A 21,888-nucleotide genomic window follows, 5' to 3' on the forward strand; every position below is an offset into this window, starting at 1 on the left:
TCTTCACGATCAACAGCCTGGGAGTTACTATTAATCCCAAACTGAACTGGCCTCAATACGTAAAGAATGTGGCTACAAGAGCAGGCCAGATGGCAAGTATACCGCTATCAGTAATGGACGTCCTGGCTCCAAAAGCTTCTCTAATACCAAGAAGTCACACTTAAAGTGTGAGATGAATACTCCCCGCTTGACTGGACAAATGTATCGCCAACATACCTCAAGATGTTTAACAGCGCCATTATGAAACATTCATGAAAAAGGACAATGCCGCGGGCATTTAATCCGTGGAATGAAAGCAGAAACAGCTTTTTGTGTCGTTAATAATTTCCTTTAGATATCCTCTAACTCCAAAACTACTATCATCCTAAAGACAAAGGAAGTAAATGAATGGGAATACCATTATCTGTATGTTCTCTTCCAGTCTACTAACCATCCTCAATTGGATAGGTTGTTCTTCAGTCAGGTCTTCACCGTTCCAGTGGATCACAGCGTGTCTCTCCCCTCTCCCCCACTTTAAAGCTGCCAAATAGTTGAACGAACTGTTTAACTAAACTTTTTCAAACTCAGTTTTCAGGAGGCCAATAGTCATTGGGAGGTGAGAAAAACTTCACAAAAAAATGCAACACTTGACTTGCAGAGTTAGGAGGAGCAGTTTGGAAATACACATCCCCGTTTTCTTGCAGCAGATCCATGTAATCAGACATTTGCCATCGGTTGACTCAGCAATTTGCCATGAAGAGAAATGCGGAATTTGTTGTTGAATTTTCACAGTATGTATTTTCCAGCAATAATTCTGTTTCAATGAAATTTGCATTGGCGTACAATTCCAATTGAGATGAACAGTTGCCAGCAAACCTTGTCATCGATAATCAGCGTGAATCCAACATTTGTCATTTTACATGTAAGCTGCTGAGTTATACCATGCCTTACTCTGTTAGGAAGTATAATCCCTACAGTGTGGAAATAGGACATTAGGACAAAGAATTTCACAGGCAAACTCTAAAGAGTATTCCACCCACACCTATTCCCCTACACTGCTCCTGACTGACACATTCTGGAGCACTACATACAATGTAACATGGTAAAAACAGTGACTGCAGATGCTGGAAACCAGATTCTGGATTCGAGGTGCTGGAAAAACAAAGCAATTCAGGCAGCTTCTGGGGAGCAGTAAAATCGACGTTTCAGGCAAAAGCCCTTCCTCAGGACGTCTAACCTGTAAATCTTTTGCCTGTAGGAGGAAACTAGAGCAACCCGAAGACACCAGGAGAATGTGCGAACTCCAAACGGTCGTCTGAGGCTGGAATCGATTGCAGGCCCTTTGTGCTGTAAGGCAGTAGTGCTAATCACTGAGCTACTGCACTTTTCTTCAAACTCTAGTGGAGCCTTTCTTCTGAATAAGCTTGAAAAAAAGATGAACACGCCACCACAGTCATTTTCACAGCAAAAATTAATGTTTTATTCACAGAGACAGAAGTAGTCTCGTCATTCTCCAGCACATGGCTGAAGGTGATCAGTTGAAGGAAAGCTCTTTTGGCACCCTTTCTTAGTTGCTGACTAAGCGGCGAAACAGGCTGCAGCAGCAAGTCCTCAATAAAATATGTTCTTCATGCCATTCCTTCTGCTAGAAATTAGGTATTTATCTTGATTTAGCTTATGGTATATATGCTTAGTTACACCTTTCTCGTATTCGAAGCCATCCCCCGACATTTTATTCAATGCCTTTGCTTGTTTGAATTTTGGAAAGTCTCTCCGATACTGCTGAAACCACTTCAAGAGGTTTCCCCTCCCACAATCAGCTCTTGTCTTTTACCTTCCCTTCAATATCTGTGCTGCTCCACAGAAACCAATCGGACACAGTGTACATGTATGATGTCAGCGGACAGGCCATCACTGCACCTCACCATCTCCCAGGGAGCAGCACAGCTCAGTGTTGGTGATCAATGCCTTTCACGTCGACTTGTGATGATGGTAAGTGTTGTTGTCATCTACTTATCCATAATCAAAGTGAACCTGAATCTGAGAAATTGCCATTCCAATAAATTTGCAAGTCTACTCGTTAAAGGTAGATAAATAAGACTAATTCGACCGTGTATACCATAGATGAAGAAACAAAAGATTTGATCTTAATGGTAAACCTGTGATTTCGGAAGCGTGAGCACTGAATGCACAACTTTAAACTTTTTAAGTGCAGATTTCAGAGCACAGTTCCTGTGGGGTGTGCGATTATCGTTTGCAGACATCAGAAATGACATTTGGAAACAACATTTGTCTTTCAGACTGACTGGCAAAATGCACGATTACAATAATTTTCATAAAATCCCTATTGTGTGGAAGTAGACCGTTCGGTCCACCAAGTCCACACCAACCCGTTGAAGATTACCCCAACTAGACCCACTTCCTCCTCTATCCTCTCACAGCTTCTCAGAACTAAATAACCTCAACTACACAGACCTGGACACATTGGGTATTTACCATTGGACAATACACCGAACTACACATATTTTAAACTCACGCACACATGGGAGGAATGCAAGCACCACACAGCCAGTCAGCGCAGGCTAGAATTGAGCTGGGTCCCTGGCACTGTGAGGCAAGAGTGCTAAGCACTTTTATTCTTCCATGAGCTCACTCGGTTCAAAATAAATGACATTTAAACACCTCATCCAAATATTTGAAGCATGAATCATCTCTTGAGGTAAGTTTTTCTTTGAGATTGAACTACATTCAAAAGTTTATACATTGCAAAAGACGCTTGAAACTAAGCTTTCATCACGAACAATCACAAGTTCAAAATTACATGCGGCTCCACGAGTAAATGAGTTCGAACACAGTGTGGATGTATACTTGCGTGTGGTGGTATTCCCGTGCACCAGCTGTGGAGGTTGCGGTTTTGGACTGAAGTGGATACAGAAATCACAGCAGTTTAGAGTCGACCAGGTTTATTTGAAATAATAAGATTTTGGAACAAAGACCCTTCGTCAGGTGAAGTGAGAGGGAATAACACAGAACACAGAATTTATGGGCTGAGAGATTAAGGACAGACAGATCAAAAGATCAGACAAATTGTGATTGAAGTATCGAGGATCAAGAATCTGCAGGTGAACAAGAGTGTTAGACAGTGTGAGTAAAGTGTCAATAACTGAATATCAACCGAAAGGACGACTTCTAATGCAAGTAAATGAGGCATAAAGATAATGACAAAATATTAAAGTAAGGTCGCACTGGAGACAAATCAGAGGACTGGAATAACATGGAAAAGAAGCAGAAGCAGCTGGAAAACCCCTCCACAAGAAAAGCACCAGAGGCAGGGTCCACAGACAGAAAACATTAACTCTTATTTTTTCTCCGCAGATGCCACTGGACCTGCGAAACTCTTGCCCCCCTCGCAAACATGACCCCGTCCAACACCCCCACCCCCAGTAACCCTTGTCATTGCTCCTGGTTTACAGCATTCCCAGTTCTTTTAATGTTTTGTGTGAATGTAGTCTCATGCCGAGAGTCTGATCCACGTAATCAGTTAGCCAAATTGTACAAACTAAATAAGGCAGACAGATCATAACAATTTGACAAGGTGATGGTGTGCAAACAGAGCAATAAGGAAGATTTCACAGATACAAAACAGTGTGGGGGGAATCACAGTTAGCGTGACATGAACGCATGATGGTTGAGGCCATCCTCACGGTTATAGCAGTTGGCTATCCATTACTGTTTGGCAATTTTTCGTTGTTGTATATCTCGATGGTCGCCTTGGCCAATGTTTAGTCGAAGATTGAAAGCCAAATATCCTTGATTGCTGAACTCTTCCCCGACTGGGAGAGAATAATCGTTTCTGGCATTTGTTGTGCCATTACCATTCATCCATTGCCACATCGTCTGCATGGTCTCACCAACATACCATGTCTGGGTATCTCGGGGCAGCCTTGCCTGCAGCATATGAGATAGACAACATTGGCTGAGACACATGAGTACCTGTCGTGTACATGGTGGTTGGTTTTCCCACATGTGATGGCAGTGTCCATGTCAATAAGCTGACGTGGCTTGCAGAAGTTACGAAGGCAGGGTGCAGTGGTGTTGTAGTTAATGCTGTGTGAAGGCTGCATAGTGTACTGCACACTGTGGTATGTTTTACTTTTGGTGGGTGTTTGAAGGTGAGACGTCAAGGAATCGGGATGATCTTAATGAGATGCTCATCATCATCGGTGACATGTTTAATCCTGTGAAGAAGGTGATATACTCCAGGATAGTATAGATGATGCAGGATACTCTATCAGTTGAATCCTGTGTCTGTCTTCGGAGACGTTCCTAGCAGTTTTTCACGATGGCACAACGGAACTGGCGATCAATCAGTTCAACATGTATGCTATCGACATGACGGAATCCTTCAAAATCTTTGGTTGTCTGTCGCCTTACTCCTCATCTCGGTGGTACCTGTGCAGGTGCAGCGCATGTCTTTAGGGTATGGCTGCTTTAATATATTTAGGGTGGAGGCTGGAGAAGTGCAGCATCATGTGGTTATCCTTGGGTTTGAGGTAGAGTGAGATACGGAGGTGTTATTCCTTAATTTTAGTGCATGGTGGATTTTCTTCTATCATCCTGAGAGAGGAATGGATATTCAGTTAAAATCGAGAAGAGAAATAAAAGGAGAAACTCAGCACATCCTGCAGCATCCATGCAGAGAGAATCAGAGAGAATATTTGAAAAGTTCATCAGAACTCAGTCATCTCCCACAAGTACTGCCAAACCGATTAGTTTCAACAGCAGTTTCTGTTTTTGCGTCAGATCCCAGAATCCACAAGTCTTTACATTAACCATTGAAGCAATGCAGAAACTTTTTTGTGATTCGTAATACCAAAGATTTCTGCTTGGAGAACATTTTCCTGACCCCATTAGAAACATGAAACTGTGCAGCACAGAAAGCAGATGCAGTAAGAACATCAATCACTTGTTGCCCTGGGGGTCTTGAAGCAGTAACCTTTCACTTAACAGTCGAATGCTCTGAAACCTCTTACCTAACACCTTGGACGATCCTCGAAGGCAGTCTGTGACTGACCTCCAACTTGATTCTGCCCTTCCCGGTACGACAAATGTGCTCTATCGGTTTTACTTTTCCAAAATAAAGACTGGAACATTCATTGTGGAGTCATGGGAGTAGTCTGATCCCACTCACTGCAGACAAATCCATATCACTGGGAATGAGCTCGCCTCCAAACAGGACCATCTACCTTCGAGCGTCTCAGTATCTTGTTTGGTCCCGAGCGTTTTCATTGTCCCGGTGTCCAGATGAGGTTTGCATTCCTCATGTACAGAAGCGCGAATTCTTTCATCATCTCCAATCAGTTCATGTCCTGAGAACATCAGATTCAATTTCCCAACCTCTGAAAGAAGAGGAAGGTGTCTTGACTGGTTCTGCTCAGTCCGACCGTTCTGCCTTCTTCATTCTCCTCTGACTCCATTTACCAAAATGTTGAAGTTGTCGTACAACAGAGGGTTATAGTTAATGGAACATGTTCATCTTGGTGTCCAGTAACTAGCGGCATGCCGCAAGGGTCGGTGTTGAGTACACTGCTGTTCGTCATTTTTACAAATGAACTGAATGAGTGCTTTAGAAGGGTGGGTTAGTAAATTTTCGGACAACACTAAGGTCGGTGGAGTTGTGGATAATGATGAAGGATGTGGAAGGTTGCAGAGAGACATAGATATGATGCAGAGCTGGGCTGAGGGGGACATATGGAGTTTAATGTGGACAAGAGTGAGGTGATACACTTTGGACGGAGTCATCGGAATGCAAAGTAGTGGGCTAATGGTATGATTCTTGGGAGTGCAGATGAGCAGATAGATCTCGTTCTCCATGTACACAGATCCTTAAATTTGTCACACAGATTGACAGGATTGTTAAGAAGGCATACAGCATTTTGGCCTTTATTAATAGAGGGATTGAGTTCTGGAACCAGGAGGTTATGCTCCCGCTGTACATAGCTCTGGTACCGCCACACTAGGAGTATTGTGCACAGTGCTGGTCACTGCATGATAAGAAGGATGTGGAAGCTTTGGAAAATGAGCAGAGGAGATTTACTAGGATGTTGCCTGGTACGAAAGGAATGTCTTACGAGGAACAGCTGAGGGCCTTGAGGCTGTTCTGGTTCGAGAGAAGAGGGTTGAGTAGTGACTAAATAGAGACATGCAAGATAATCAGAGGGTGAGATCGCGTGGATAGGGAGAGCTGTTTTCCAAGGATGGGAACGGCAAACACGAGGGGACACAACTTTAAAGTGAGGGGAGATAGGTATAAGACAAATGTCAAAGGTATTTTCTTTACTCAGAGAGTCGTAAGGGTATGGAATGCTTTGCCTGCAACGGTCGTAGATTCGCCAAGTTTAAGTGCATTTAAGTCGTCATTAGACAGGCATTTGGACGTACATGGAAAAGAGTAGGTGGGATTTGCTTCAGATTAATATGACAGGATGGCGCAACATCGAGGGCCGAAGGGCCTGCACTGCGCTGTAATGTTCTATGTTCGATGTTCTGTTTCTGAAGATATACAAAATAGGAGACTGGGTTATGTGGTTTTTCTCCTGAATATTTTTCCACCAGCAAAATGACAATCTTTTCACAATCCTCTGTCTTGCACCATGACCTGGGATGAGAGGTCCCGTTTTGTGAAGAGGATCAGAGGCTGGTGAGTTTCGCTTGGGAGCAAAGATGGTTAACTGGCAATTTCCTGCTGCAGTTTATAATGATGGGAGGGGCACCGTTGGGGATGGGCAATTTGACGAACAGATGGAAGTGTTGCCACTGAACAGAGACAGTGAAAGAGGACTGTGATTAAAGGAATTTCATGAAAAGCAGCACTTCTTTTCTGTACATTCAAAGAATACTGCAGAAGCTGGATGGGTCTAGAAACATCTTTGGAAAGAGAAACAGAGATGACGTTTTTAAACATAGTGCATTACTGATTAAGAACTCTAGTTTCTGAAGTCTAATCAAATGACTGTCTTGGTTTGTTGAGATGGGTGTCTTGAATTAGTCCTGCAGGGAGTCAATCAAAATGTGGTAAGCAGGATTTGACGCTGCAACCGATGTTTGATCCATGGCGTTAAACAATTGGCCATGACTTCATGAATGGAAGCGTTGCTTAATATACTTTATAGAATGGAGAATGCCAACCTCAAACACGAATATTTGGCTTTTCCTGTCCGCAGCATGACTCCAGTGTTCGCTGTCACCCTCTCTTGGTTCAGAATGGAGGAGGATGCTGGGCGATCAATTTGAATTACACACACATTGATGAGAGATAAATTGGATGGGAAAAGACCATTTACATGTGCTGAGAGATTAATAAACACAGCAGTGGATTCACAGCTAGCTGAATTACGGCCAATGATGTGCTCTTGAAAAGATTCACCATTGGCAAATCTAATGTGCAAATCAGGTCGATTTGCTTACTTAGAGGTCAAAATCTGAAAATGTTTCAAATACACACACTGGCACTGGATAGTGCAGACCTACTCTGAGGGCTTATTCTGCTCTGATTTACACTTGGGGCAATGTGGGACAAGAGGGCTTTCTAACAGCGGAAGTTGTCAAATATTTAAGACTCTGAAGACGAGGATATTCTCTCTTTCGGAGGGTAGTAAATCTGTGGAAATTTTAAAACATAGAAGTCTGTCAAAGCTGGGTATATTCAAGGCTGAGATAGACAGACATTTAGTTAATTCGCAATAAAGGGCGATGGAGATGAAGCTGAAAAGAGAAGTTGGGGATTACTCAAATCAGCCGTGATATCATTGAAAACTGTCGCCAACGTGATTGGCTAAATGGCTTCCATCTGTTCTCATAGTTTTGCCTTGATTTGGAAGATGACAGACATCATTGTATGCGAAGAAAATCAGGAAGTTAGGAAGAGAATATTGCAGTCAAACTGAGTCAAAATTATTAATTGAAAGGAAAATCATACTTGGCAATTTGCCAGATTTCATTATCAACATGTCCAGCAGAGCTGATCAAGGCAGCTGTTGGTCTGAGTGTTCTTGCACATGAAACAAAGGTTAGTGACACGTTTTTGTTTCTGACAAATAATTGGTCTTTCTTGTCGCTCACAATGAAAGAGACGATTTCGAAGAAAAGATAGAAACTAAGTCGCCTGCGAACTAATCTATGACCAAGATATGGCTTGCATTGTTCTATGGGACATATATGATTTATTGATTATTGTTCTCCAATCTTCCTTTATAATTGAACCGTGAGTGGGAGAGGGGAAATTAAGATCGCCCATGATTATTGCCATCTTTTAATCACTCACACGGAATATTTATTTCTTGTATGTATTAGTTCACATTGTGCTTTTAAACTGCATCTTCTGGTGACTTCTTTCCTCACTGCTCCTCATCTGCCACCAAACTCGTTTTACATCCCGATCTCCTGAATCAAAATAATCTCTAACCATTGCCTAAATGTCACTAAAATATCGGCATTTCAAACGCCTCTGTATGTCATCTTCCAATATTAATTGATACTTCTCTGTGCTGCAATTGCGCATCGTATGAGAATAACATAAACAAAACAAAAACAAAAGTCCAGGACTGGTGGACCTGGATTTCCAACACACGTTATTGCAGTTAAAACGCAGATTATGTTGCGGATAAAATATAGAGAATCACCAGGAGACGCAGCGAGTTCTTCAAGAAATAGGTATTTTATTTGTAAACAAAAAAAAAACGTGACACCGCGAAAGCAGATTCTCGAATGCCCCTGAACCTCAGGGTCTGTGGATTTTTATATATTTTCTTACTATGTTTCTGTTAGCTTATCAGCATGTCCAATTATATAAACCAAAGTACCACACGCTCGCTGCACAATAAACCTGTGATGTTAGTTCCCATTATCTCTTTAGTTGTACATTCTACATAATGTTAATCTAATGTCACGATTAGATATTTATTGCTAACTGTGCTACAATGAACTTTTATATGAGACCCTAATTAATATTTTCCCAATGTCATGGTTAGACATTTTCTATCACTTCTGCTACAGTGATCTTCCATTGCAGACGAACCTGTCATGATAGATCTTTAGCTATTCCATCTAATACAACAGTCTCCTGCCTCAAGCAGACTCAACTAACTACTAAGCAGATATTTTAATGTCATGTCCCAAACATTTATGGTGCCAATAATGTCACAATAACACTTTACGGAGAAACTTGCTTTATTACTTGTGTTATCTCATCTCGCCATAGTGACCTTTCAGTATTAACCTTGCTCTGTCAATTGGTGTGAGAGAGTTCCACTATGTTTATCCCATCCTGCCTTCCACAGATCAGAAATTCCAAGTGGTCTTCATGCTTTAACCCTTCCCATGCTTTCATTTTCTTTATTTTCCATATTCCCCCCTTTGAGACCTACTGGTCTCACCCAGAGAACGAAGACAATAAGCTCAGCCTCTCTTGTGCCCAATACAAACAATATAGGTCCCAACAAGAGAGAAATAATTTTCGGAGTCTTAGAAGTAAAGGGTTTTTCCTCCATTCCTGGGGTCCCTTGGGCCAAAAACCTCTCCTCCAATAACCAGAGCAGGAAAAAGTGACCCAAATCCCTCACAATATAGGACTCGTGTATTCTTCAGAAGTATCGTCGTCGGTCCCACATGGAAATATTTCTTGCACAGTGGCGGTTTCCAGATCATAATAGCAGAGTAGTGGGGTTCCATCCGAGGAGTAAGCACTTCGTTGTGTAGCTGAAATGACCACATGTTGCTGTGTAGTGACGTGAAGTAAAATGGACTTAATGAAAGGTAAAGCATAACAAAAGACGAAGGCAACAACAAACGAAACCGCACCTACAATAAGACCAATCTTGACAAATCATGCTCCTGAAGACCCTAATATATCATTTAGCCAATCAAAAGCCTGATAACCAAACACCGCATTGCCTTTTACCTGCTGTCTTAGATTCTTTAGCTTTTCCATTGCTGTAGTAAAAGATCGCCAAGAGCTAGTGTTGTTAGGTATAAATGTGTAGCAATTTTCCCCAAACATCACACAATCTTCACCTTTTTCTGCCAGTATCCAATCTAAGGCCTGTCGTTTTGGTAGTTGCACCAATTGTTTCTCCCAAGGCCACAAGTGCATCGTCAGTATAATTTATAAATCTCTGCTGGTTGTAACAAATGTCAGTAATCCATTCAGCATTCTTGCTAACTCCTACCACTGGGATGAGAGCTTCCCAGCGGCAATTTGATTGCGGGCCTTATACTCATTAGGAATACCTCTTGGCGATCCTATGCTATCAATCCAAATTGTTAGATCAGGAACATACCATGGCTTATTTCGGCGGAAAACTGACTGTGACGTAGCATCCAGCTGCGTGTGTGGTGATATAACTGCCTCATACAGGAGCATTACACGGGCACAGCTGCCACTCCAGTCAGTGGGCAGCGTCGGGCACAACCCTACTTTCTTAACATGAAGCCACCAAATATCTGCTAGTGGGACGCGCTGAGAATTCAAATCCGCCCGAAATGTGCTGTCCCCCTCAAGTACAATCGCATTCTCGCAATGGCCCTTAAAATAGCCGTCTGGTGTGTAGCCATTTCACTTAAAGCATTCAAAACTCAACCCTTCCCGTATCCTGAAAGCAGCCACGGGGAGTGTGTAATTAAGCTTACCGATGGACCATGGGGTACAATAGACAAGCCACCATTGGAGTGGCTGCCTGCCCACGTTATCCTGCTGATAGAACATAGAGGTTTGAAGTAGGAGGTACCAAAATAGAAAATAGAATTGCCTTCAAGTCGATGAATCATCCGGATTAAGAGTTCGGCGAGAGTGCTACAAATGCCATGTCGAGTTATAGTGCATTGGCGCAACGTAGTATGAGGGGTTACCTTAGTATACAAGGAACAGTCCTGTCTAGCCATCATTCCAGCCGTTTAGTTTCCCACTGCTACCATTGAATATCACGGGCGCATACCCATGTCAGGGCAGCGAGGTCTGCATTTCTCATACGTTTTTGTCTCCTAGCCTGTGCGACCCTGGTATTACCAGTTCAGGTCTGCCAAATTAATGGTCTGCAAGCATGAGTATGCAGGCCTGCATCAGAGCGGGGGTATCATGGACATCACCCATGTCTTCCCCATCCCCTCTGCCAGAAGAACTATGCTCCACATCAGTATCCCCAAGAACTTTACCTGTACCTTATTTGAAACCCTGCTGAGGGGTACTAACCGCCTGTGTGCCCTGCCTGTCTTCAAATTCCTCGGCCTCACCTCCACTTACCTCAGTGTTAGAGTTAGTCTGTGCTGGTGGGAGAGCTTTAGTGCACTGATTAAGGTGATAGCATATGTGTTGTCCTTCCATTTGGATGGTAGTAGTTCATGCCTTAGTCATGACGAAAGGTCCCTCTCTCCTCCGCTCATTCCAGCGTCTTCAAAAAACCTGCACATACACCCATTCCCCGGGTATAATGGGTCCTTCCTCGTTGAGATGTGGCAGTTCCCTTTATGTTTCCTGCAGGTGGGTAGACCTCATGTATCATAGTTAGCTGCTGCATATGTTGCTTAAGTCCTAAGCTTAACCACTCCAAGCTAGGCCCTTTGTATGTGCCTCTCAACCTGGGTACTGGCATAGGTCTACCTGTGAGCATCTCATGCGGTGTTAGATTGGTCATGCGATTAGTCTGCAGGTGATAACTAATTAGCGCCAGTGCATCAACTCAGTTAAAGATGGTGATTGTGCAGATCTTGTTTAATTTGCATTCAATGTCCCATTAATCCTTTGCAACATTCCCTATGACTGGGGATGATACACACATCAAAACCATGTTTGATTCTCAAAAACTGCAACACCAACTTAACGACTTTCTGAATGAAGGCAACCCCAGTGTCTGAACTAATTTCTGACAGTAAACCAAACCTTTGAATAACTTCCTTAGTCAGAAATTTCACTACTCTCCCAGCTCCTGGTTTCAACCTTATATCCACTGGGCTAAATAATTTCACTCTCCCCAGATCTGTATCATACTGCAACCACAACATGGCTGGTAATGCATCCAAATGCTGATTACCATATTGATCATCTTCCTCCACTGTCATTGGCATGCTCCGCTGGCGTGTTACCTTGATTTCCTTCGGATTCCCTGTTAAGGTGCAGTGTACTAGGATTTTAATATACCTGCCATCCCCAGATTCCCAAACCGCTGTCGTGAGCATCTGCCTTTCCCTAACTGTTTATACATGCCTGGCCATAGATCCTAAGTCGTTAGATTTATATCCCTTATTTACAAGTAAGGTTGCATGTGGTGCGGCACCTGGTCTTCTATACCACTTTTCCAGGAACGCATTTTCCTCCATTTGCAGGATCACTCTCTGCTTCCCTCATACTATTACTTCACTTCTCAAATGTTGCAGAGCAGTGACTTCCTGTTGCCACTGTCTCTCTAACACCTCATCCTCAGACAGGTCTAATATCACTATACATTGCAGCTCAGACATGGGTGGTCATGCTTTTGTCAATATCGTCAACACGTCTGCTTCATACATCGCCTAAATGTCTTGAATATCATTTACTATATCCCCTATCCAATAAACATTAACATCTATAACTACTTCCATCACTAACTGTGCATTGGCCTTTTCTATGAACAAGCCCTACTGTGTGCATTCCAATCTTACCTCTAACTGTAGTAAAGCATCCCTGCATAATAAGTTAATTGGCGTATCTTTAGACACTATTATTGTCAGAACTGTCTCGCTACCTTCTATTTCGAATGTAACAGGAGCTGTAAATCGGTTGAACTGTTAATTCCCTGAGAACCCTCCGGTTTGAACAAATTTACTTGACATGGGGAGGTGAGATGCATACCGCGGCTGTCGACAAGTGTATGTAGCTCCAGTGTCTATCATCGCTGTTGTCTGCCGCTTTTAACTCGTCCTAATGTTTCTTGATCAGCCTCCCATGCTACTAAAGGCTACCTACCCTTTCCTCCCAGGTACTTAGGGCATCCCTAACACATTCCATACGGGGTAACAAGCCTGACACGACCAAGAACGGCAGTGGGAGCGAGGGCAACAGCTGCCATTGTCATATGGACAGCCACAAACACTCTCTTTGAAAGATATATTTTCATTTACAAGTCTGTGCAACAGTATTATACGGGACCCAAGCAACCTGCGCTGGGTATTCATATTCCAGACAGTTTGGGTTGATCGCCGTTTTCTGCGAAAGCGACTGGTGATTGTGCAGATCTACTTTATTGCTGATGTGAAACAAGATGGTGCATTGAATCTGCTCGCCGATTTTTTGTTTTTGTGGCGAAAAGTTGGGCAATCTCGATGTGAAACGTTATTACATTTCTCTCATTTCCTTTATTACTGTCCTGGTGAGGAAGGCTGGTGATTGTTCCGCTCAATCAGATGAAGGTACCAGCGCATTGTTGACCTAATTTAATCCAGAATGTAATGGGTAATCTTCACTTTGCATGGTTTATTGCTCGTTGTATGTTTCTTGACAACTTTCTGTGAATTGACATTGCATTAAAGCTCCAGTATGTTTGGAAGCATAGTTTGGGATTGCCCCGCTGCCGTTTGTGTGAGAAATACATGACATCGACGATTTGCACTGCCTCAAAGTTAGCATGCATCCTACCGTGTGTCTGGCAATGGTTCTGCTTTTTCTGTTTTGCTTCTATTCCACATTAATAGTTGTCAGTTTTTCGATTCACTGGACAGCTGAGTGGGTGACACAATTTGTGAGATATTTTTCTTCAGCCAAAATCTTTGTTGGCGAACTTGGGAATGTGTCAAGTAGAATGATCATTAGCAGCAAAAGTCCGGAAAGACCTTCATCACTGGGGCGGTTCGAATCATCCACCCTCCAGGGAAAATAGCCAAATGCGCTAACTGAACACCAAAAATCGTGTGTTTCAGAAAATGGTCGACTCAAGCTGGTGTGAGCTGCTGGAGCATCTCAGAGTTGCCGAGCACGGAAACAGACCCTTATATCCATCTTGCCCCTGCTGAATAGATAACCGAAATGAATCGAACGAAAATTGCCAAAATTTGTCCCTCATCTCTCCGAACCCTTGCCGGTTAATACTAAATTGTCTGTGTGCAAATTAAGTGTCCCAAATTTTACTGCTCTCACATAAAACCTATGCGATCTAGCTTTGAACTCGCATGCCACATGAAAAATAATGCCCTGATTATTTACTCTGTCCATCTTCCTCATGATTTTATAAAATGCTGAAAGGGATTGCTCCAGAAAAAAAACCGTCGAAGCCTATTCAGCTTCGTGCTATTGTCCGAACATTGCAAACCTTGCAAACCCTTGTAAATATTTTCTAAGTTGCATCACGTTCGTTACTGAATGCGCGAGGTGTGAGTGCTGTCGTGAAGTGATGCTGAAACACTAGTCATGACATATTCGAGCTTGCGCTTTTGCGTGGTAGGGCGGCCAAGCGGTCTCAAGCGCTGGGTTTTTCAGCTTCACAGTTTTAGCCCGTCGTGGGTTCGAATCTCTCCGCTACCAATAGTGTGATTGGAGTACTGCAATCTCATGAATATGAAAGGTCCACACGAGTCCTGCAAGTGTTCATTGTCGCGTTTGCAGCTTCTGATATCTTCGGCGATAAAAGCGGGAAAGTTAGCGACTGACTCTGAAAACAGTGATAGCCCCTGCTCAGTTGAACTGCTTGACTCATGCTGTCATACAGTCACTAATATTATCGTGTGGTCTGAATCCTAAGCCATATTGTAAATGAAATTGAGGAAATGACGGACAGGCTCCCGAATGACTTTGTATCCATTTTGATTTCTTGTATCCATTTTGTTTTCTTGATATCACAGAGTTGCAGGAAAATATGAAGAGGTAGGGAGAGGAATGTAAGTCAAATGCAGCTCTGGTGAAACACCCTCTGTCTGATTGAGTCATCAACAAAAGACGTCAATGCGACTAAAGAGGGAGACCTTTTCACACCTCGAACAATGAGCAATCACGTACAGCGAGCGGCTATTTGACATCGCAGGTCACCTTCGACCTTCCATGAATATGTGCAGAAACTGACTTTCGTACATCTTTAAGTAAGAATTGTTTGATTTACTAACAATATGTGAGTCGCATCTCTTCGAATTTCACATAGACTTCCAACTCAGCTGACAGCCAGATGGCAGTTGATTGTGGCTGTGCAGGAAAATGCTCGGTTAAGGAGAAAGACAAGGAAAGTTTCTACTCTTTTTTGCACCGCATTTTGAATAACGTCGCTATGTGTTCATCCATGCTCAGATTCCAGTGCGAAATCAGTTTTTTTCAGATGGAGGAATTTCTTTCTTCCGCTTATTCTGCAGAATCGGTGCAGTTTCTGTGAGTATGCTGCAGGTTATCATCAGGTACAGATACTTGGCTTTCCGGATTTTGCCTGTGTGTTAAATGGTGTCAGGTTCCATTTCTCGAGAAGGTTTGGTTCGAATCCCTGTACTGCCTCTTGTTCTAATGGATTAGGCTGGCAACGCTTGGTGGGATGAGTTGTGTTGTAGATTGACAGAATAAACCGCAGTAATTTCTTCTAAACCACGCTGTGACATGGCACAGTACAAAGCAACCAACGTGTCAGTGTCCACGCTGTCTTCCCCTGCTCCTGTGGATATCAGATTGGTCTCCAGCGCGAAAGGCCCCCAGCACAATACAGGACCCTAGCAGGCTGGTTTTCACATTCCAGGCAATTTGTGTTGTTCACCGATTTCTCTTAAAGTGAATGGCGATAGCTATTTACCAGCTGTTGTGAAACCAAATCCTACATTGAATCCGCTCGCCGTCTTTTATTGTTGTGGCGAAAAGTAGGGCAATCAAGATATGGAACATCGTTTCCTTCATTTCTTTGCTGAGGAGGGAGCCTGGTGATCGGCAATCTCAATCTGGGGCAGACACCAGCCCATTGTTAACCAAATTAATCGAGACTGTAATTATTAACCCTCACTTTTCATGGGTCATTGTTAGTCTGTTCTGTTTATTTTACTTGAGCACTTTCTGGGATTTGGTGGTGCACGAAGAAACCAGTACGTTGGAAGCACCATCTGGAATTGCCTTGCTTTCATTTATGTGACCGGTTCCTGAACCAGATGATTCGCAATGGCTCACAGACAGCATTCATGCTTTGGTGTGTCTGAAAATAGGTTCTCCTTGTCAGTTCTGCTTGTGCTCCACGTTAAGAGTTGTCAGTTTTTGGATTCGCTGGAGAGCTGAGGGGGTAACACGATTTGTGAGGTATTTTCTGCAGGCAAATTCTTTCATGGGAAACTTGGGAATGTGTCAAGAAGAATGGTCATTCGTAGCTAAAGTCCGGAAAGCCTTCATTTGTGGGTCGTTTTGAACCAACTATCTTCCAGAAAACCTCTCCAACGCGCTGAGCGAGTGATAAGCTCCCTGGTTTTCTGCCAAGAACCAGTTCAAACTTCTGTTCGCCATTGCAGCGTCTCAGAATGGCAAGCACGTAAACAGACCCTCTGATCCAACTCGTCCCTGCTGACCAGATAATCGAAATTCATCTCCCCCATTTGCCAAAATTTGTCCTTTCTCCCTCTTCACCCTTCCTGTCTATACGCCAGCCCAGAAGCCTTTCAAATGTTGTGAGTGCACCAGACTCCAACACTAAATCTTGCAATTCATGCCCAACACGCAAAGATTTCTGTGTGAAAAACAAGTGTATTTCAGATCCTTTATAAAACTTACCGCTCTCACGTTAAACCTGTGCATTCTAGTTTTGACCTCACCTGTTTTGTGAAGAAATATTTAATGACTATTTACACTATCCGTATTCTTCATGATTATATACATTCCTGCAATGCCATGTTTCTGCCCTGAAGCTCCAGGGAAACTTCTCACAGCCTATTTAGCGTCACACGACAATCCAAGCTGTACAAACCTTGCAAGGTCTCCATAAATATTATCGAACTTACGCCAAGTTCGTCATTGAATGTGTGTGGGAGAAAGTGCCTGAGGTAAGGCGATGCTGAACCACTAGTCACGAAAAACGTGGTTGCGGGATTTTTGTATGGCAGCATCGTAGAGCGATTGAAGGCGCTGAGCTTAAACTGTAGTTTTGATCCAATTATTGGTTTGTGTCCCAACACGACCAGAACCACGGGTGAAGTAGTTTACTCTGTTCTTTATGAAAGACTAACGCAGGTTGTAATGACGGGATATGAATCCATAATCGCCTATTTATTGACAGGAACTCCAACTAACTTAGGCACAGCGATTGCCCAAAGTCGGCTTTTCAATTCCATATGTGCATTTACTTAACTATTCGATCACAGTAACTCAGACACTATTTTTTCTGTTACACAATTGCTCAGTGAAACTTTAAATCAAACTCCGCTTTTGCAGAACAGTTCATAGCTGGATATTCTCCACTGAAAATGCGCAATAAGAAACAATCACTTATTACTTTTGTTTTAAACTGATGCCTTCGCCTGTTTAAGCTGACAGGATAACGATGATGCGTCCATCCTCTCGGGGCACATCAACTGCGATAATCTGCGGAGAGGGAACATCACACCAAGTGGAATGGGTTCATTGTGTTCAATTGACAAGGAGCAGTGAGTGAGTCAGTGTGAACAATGGGCAGTCAGTACTGACATCGACACTGAGCCTTGCACCACCAGCTCCTCACTCACTTGCGATGTCATGCCTCCCAGTCATCATTGGGTTTCACTTTTTCCCCTCCCCGTTCCACTTTCCAACTTATTCCCGACCGCTTGGGTATTCCTTTAAAAACTGTGGCTTTTAGAAACCGATTACTCAGATGAACTCATCACTCAATTGGATAGCATGCACCGCCCATTCCTAATTACCCCAGAGATTGAGATGGAGAGTTACACTGCAGCACTCTGGATGTCCTCAGTACCGAGATACAGCCATGATAACATGAGGGAAGGATTTAGTCCCGGCGACATTGAAGGAGCAGTGCGATATTTTCAACTCAGAAAAGCGAGATCGTTGGAGGGGGATTTGCGATGATCGCTTTCACGTGTATCTGCTGCTAATGTACTTCTCGGTTGACGCAAACAATCACTAGATTGTTCCGGTAGGATTCGTGTGTGTGTTCTGTATGTAAGCAGAAATTAGTTTTCATTCGGATAATTCACAAGAAGAGAATTAAATCTTCATTTCCTGACTGGGAATTATATCCAGGTCTGGGTGATGAAAACTCAGTCTCCTCAGCAGGAATCACCATTGATACTGACAGGAGCCTTTGGGTCCTGACCTGTACAAACTCTTGTGCCTGACCTTCACATTCATGATCGTCTTCTTTAGCAATGTTCTCCTCTCCAAGTTTCCAAACAGTTCATAATATCGCCCTGGGTTTCAATGTGAAGAAGGCAAAGTTATGATAATCTGATGTTGTTCAGCTGATATACTGCAGGAAGGCAAGTAGAAGCTGTTGCTCATAGGAGCTCGTTCTAAGCTGCGCTGATGTGCCGACAGCAATAAAGACGTCGTTTAACTCGTCTCATTCTAGATGCTGGGCTCGAAATGACCAGAGTTTTTTCTTTGGATTTGTTCAGGTTCTGGACTGTAAAAGACTCCAAATTCGAAAGTACGGTGAAAGGCAATGTTTCATAAAGTGGGACCTTCCAAATGAAGCAGTGCCAATAATAATGCTTGCTTATTGTTTACCTTGTGAATGCGGTTTTCCCGATGTGCAAGTTTGCGTGACATTACAAGCTGCCAGAGCAGCGCCTGGTCTGTGGGGCATGTACTTATTGGGTGAAGCGTCTGACGTCGGATTAAGGGATTGTAGGTTCGAATTCAACATCCCGAGAATGCAGCGTACAAGTTCGTCCTCATTACCTGTTCTCTGTCAGGAACTGAAGCAGTTGGGTTTTCGAATTTAAAGTTGCATTTGCATCTTTCGTCTATTTTAGACCCCAGCTCACCGCAACGTCACTCATTGTCAGTAGAACTGGCTTGAGTTTCACCAAAAGCTGCCTTTTGGTGGATGAACTTGTGTGTAGGGGCAGAGAACGGATGTGAAGCTCAAGGAGCTTGTCAAAACATGAAAACTGTGACACTCTCGGGGTATGTGTCCGTTTATCTCCCCTGGTGGGTGAAAACGAGATGCCTTCCTCATGGGGATTATAACACTGTGTGACCATGTCAAACTTCAGTCCCATTGTTGTGTCATTTAAAAATCAAAGCGAGCATCTTATTGACATTTGCACCGCAACAAACAAAACACATAAGGTTATGGACCAAAGTTGGTAACTGCGAATACAATAGATGAATGTCTTTATAACGGCACTGCACCATGGGCCGAATGTGCTTTTCCAATCTGCAAAACATTGATACGTGTTAAAACCAATCTGCAGTGAAACTGATCAGAAATGAAAAGGCAAAAGCCAATTCTATGAGAATAAGTACAAGAGCGACTGTCTTCATCCTGTGTAATCTAGTCGTTAGGATTTGGAGCTCAAACCACAGCAGCATTTTTACCATTCTCGGTCGGGACATCGAATTATTTGTTATGGAAATATATCGTATTTCTGACCGCTTTTCTGAAGCTTGGAGGGGATCGGTTTTGTGCCAAACGATATTCACTTTAACAGAATTCTAAAAGATGCAGGTTTTTGGAAATCTGAACTAAATATGAGAATTGATATAGAAACTCAGTACGCCTAGCAACATCTGTGGGGAGAAACAGAAATTTCTAGATGGCGACAATCAGCTTTCTTATATACGTCTTGATAATAATGTGAGGAAAACAATAAATTTTACCTGTAGAATCAGGATATTTATCAAAATATCTCTCAAGGTAACGACCGTCGAAGTTACTAATTTAAAAGGATTGATTCAACTGTATTGCTGCTTCAAATTCCCGAGCTGGTGAAAGACTTTAATAGTTACCTTTTTGTTTTCCTTTCTATCAGTACGCAGTAGTGTTGAATGCAGAATTGTTTCTTTCAGTGTCTTCCTCAATATGTGTCTCAGTTTTTTTTCTCTATTTGTCTCTGTATCCTCCTGAGCCACTTTCACATTCGCCGACTCTCTGTCTTTGCATATCCCTCATTTCCCATATTTGTTCTTGAAAAACCTGACTTTCAGAGACAGTTTGCGAGTGGAACTTTATGGCCCCTGCATGGAGTCGGTCGAAGTAGGCTCACATTCTCCCGATAATGCATCTGTCACTTCGACCTGAGGCAAGGAGACTTTTTTTCCTCAAGATATAATGACTCTTTTGAAGTTAAAGTTGAATTCCTATCCAACAGAAAAAAATGTAATTATATGGCAGCTACAGGACAACAAGAGTGTAATTACTGTTGGTGTAAAACATATGAATGGCGACAGCAGAAAATGGGGGTGATCAGCTCGTGGTATTTGTGCCATTACCACAACATTCACCGGTAATTCTGCCTTGTTAAAGCAATGACTGCAGATACTGGAAACCAGATATCTGGATTAGTGATGCAGGAAGAGCACAGCAGTTCATGCAGCATCCGAGGAGCAGTAAAATCGAAGTTTCGGGCAAAAGCCTTTCATTATGAATAAAGGCAGAGAGCCTGAAGCGTGGAGAGATAAGCTAGAGGAGGGTGGGAGTGGGTATAAACGAGCATAGAGTACAATAGGTGATTGGGGGAGGGAACAATGGTAATAGATCGGGGGCGGGGGGAGGGTGGAGTGGATAGGTGGAAAAGAAGATAGGTAGGTAGGACAAGTCATGGGGACTGTGTTGAGCTGGAAGTTTGGAACGAGGGTGAGGTGGGGGAAGGGGAAATGAGGAAACTGTTGAAGTCCACATTGATGCCCAGGGGTTGAAATGCTTCAAGGCGAAGATGAGGCGTTCTTCCTCCAGGCATCTGGTGGTAATGGAGCGGCGGTGAAGGAGGCCCTGGACCTCCATCTCCTCGGTAGAGTGGGATGGGGCGTTGAAATCTTAGGCCACAAGGCGGTGTGGTAATTCTGCTGTGCCTCGTGCTTCACCTCTTTTCTTTCACCAAGCTGGGAATGAAGAGAGGAGAATAGGAGGAGGAGAAGCAGAAGTGCTTGTTTAACAGCGTGAAGAATTTCCTGATTGAAATAGTACTTAGAACGAACAGGATTCACTGCTGGAACTAAACCAGGAAAAAGAAGCGAGAATTCCAAATCAGGAAAGGCTGGATCTCAAGCAGAACGCTGTGTTCCTTGATCAGCAAATTTACACTTGTGTGAAGTTGAAATAAGGAGCTTTCAATACAATGAGCAGCCACCACTGATGGGAGCTGCTATAATCAACTAAACCACGACGCCAGGCTAAAAGCGAAATTTCTCGTCCGTATGTGTAGTCCTTTCACTAGTTGACCACAGGAATTTGAAAGTATATTTGCTGTATCAATATTGCTCAGTATGAATAGCAATCAAACACCACTTTTCCTAAAAGACAAACATTTCACGGCTGAGCATTCTCCACTGAAAAGACACAGAAAAAGACAAACTCCTCTTGCATCATCTACCAACTGATTTTTTTTCACCTGTTTGAACTGACAGAATAAAGAGGATGTGTTCGTCCTCTCTGGACCTATTAACTGTGTTAATACACACACGGGGATCCTCAAACCAAGTGGTGCAGCTTCACTGTGATGAATTGACTAGCTGTGGTGTGTGAGTCATAGCAAACAGTAGGCTGTAAAGGATAACCCAATACCACTTGGACAGAGCTTTGCACCACTAGTTCCACACTCACATCCTGCCTCATGTCTCCCAGTCATTAATGCCTTTGACATTTATTTCACGACCCTGCACCACATCTTAATTAATTCCCGACCGCTTGCAGTTACTGAATTCGTACCTTCACTTAGGATTATATTTCTGGAACAAAGATTTCTTTCAATGTGATAATATTCTTTGCCCATCCAAATTAC

Source organism: Chiloscyllium punctatum, chromosome 21, assembly GCF_047496795.1.
Source record: "Chiloscyllium punctatum isolate Juve2018m chromosome 21, sChiPun1.3, whole genome shotgun sequence".
In the NCBI taxonomy this organism is placed as follows: Eukaryota; Metazoa; Chordata; class Chondrichthyes; order Orectolobiformes; family Hemiscylliidae; genus Chiloscyllium; species Chiloscyllium punctatum.